The sequence below is a fragment of the Mastigoproctus giganteus genome, chromosome 8 (genome assembly GCF_048544385.1).
Source record: "Mastigoproctus giganteus isolate SK-2022 chromosome 8, ASM4854438v1, whole genome shotgun sequence".
Lineage (NCBI taxonomy): Eukaryota > Metazoa > Arthropoda > Arachnida > Uropygi > Thelyphonidae > Mastigoproctus > Mastigoproctus giganteus.
The window spans coordinates 222,611,885-222,613,356 of record NC_143582.1 but is presented as its reverse complement, the minus strand read 5'-3'; the positions used below and the strand labels follow the sequence as shown (position 1 = coordinate 222,613,356).

General features: G+C 35.1%; 1 non-coding gene across 1 annotated transcript; it reads left to right on the top strand.

Moving 5' to 3' along the window:
* The first annotated feature begins 926 nt into the window (after positions 1–926).
* LOC150082359 (U2 spliceosomal RNA) lies at positions 927–1,118 on the top strand. Its single transcript, XR_016547350.1, has one exon. It is a non-coding gene; the product is annotated as a U2 spliceosomal RNA (small nuclear RNA).
* The last annotated feature ends 354 nt before the right edge of the window (positions 1,119–1,472 follow it).

The following is a 1,472-nucleotide window of genomic DNA, read 5'->3' as shown; positions in this document are numbered from 1 at the left end:
AGCGTTACTTATTTGAGGTAGTGCAGTATCATGGCAACTCGTCGTGAAGGCAGAGCACAATATGAGAAAGAGCAAATGATGCCCACAACAACTACTTTGTAGTTTTTTTAAGAGTGTCTATGGTGTATCAAAACACCGATATTATATAGATACTAAACTCTTAAAGTATTGTGCGATTAACTTCACAACTGGGTCGTCATGTCTGCAATACTAGGGTACCTGCCCACCCACTGATGATAGGCCAATAGCCTTGAAACATGTCTGGGTGCTGGTACTCACTGAGAATAAGTAACAATAGTCTTCTCTATTAGTGAAGCGTTACTTATTTGAGGTAGTGTGGTGGTACTCACTGAGAATAAGTAACAATAGTCTTCTCTATTAGTGAAGCGTTACTTATTTGAGGTAGTGCAGTATCATGGCAACTCGTCGTGAAGGCAGAGCACAATATGAGAAAGAGCAAATGATGCCCACAACAACTACTTTGTAGTTTTTTTAAGAGTGTCTATGGTGTATCAAAACACCGATATTATATAGATACTAAACTCTTAAAGTATTATGCCATGTGCATTTAATTATTTTAAATTAATTAATTAATTAAAATTTCATCCAAATTCAACAGACAACCTTCCTGTTGAAGGTTTTAGGAATTCGACGGTAGATGGCACTGATTGTTTAGCCACCCCTTTTCAGACCTGTGGCCTAAATTTATACCAGGAGAAACCTAATATCCTTTTTAATTTTAAAATTTGCCTTCTTTTCTAAATAATTTATTAAATATGTATAAAGAACTATTTTTTTTTAATAGAGAAACACCATAATTTCTGTATAGCTTTCATCAATATTGAGATTTTAGTAAACCCTTCCGCAACCACCAAATGATTACCTACTTGAATTCGGTTGAAATAATTTCGGGCCCAATTTAGGGTATCGCTTCTCGGCCTTTTGGCTAAGATCAAAGTGTAGTATCTGTTCTTATCAGCTTAATATCTGATACGGGGTCCAACGGGCCCTGAGATGTTAAACTGATTTTTGAAACCCGGCGAAGAGCTTGGAGCTTGCTCCACCTTTGCCACGAGTTGTCCTGGTCTTGCACTATCTCCAGGATCAGCTCACCACAATTAATCCAAAAATAGTGAATTTTTAGGGTTCAGTCCTGCTTTACTAGAAACAACTGCCTTCTCAGTTGTTAGGAGTCTATACGTGTGGTTGTGTAACATGTAGCCAGAATTGCCATTGTCATCTATGGCAGTGTTTCTCAATCTTTTTACTCTCGTGGCACACCTACGTAGTCATAGAAGAAGAAATTTCTAAAATAAATAAATAGAACGAAAAATAATATTAACAATTCTTTTATTTATACTTATATCTGTGTTATGCAAACAATTCTTACAATCAAAATAAAATATAAAAATAATTAAATAGATAATTACAAAAAGAAAATATGTATGCCTTCAGCAAAGCTTTAAATTATT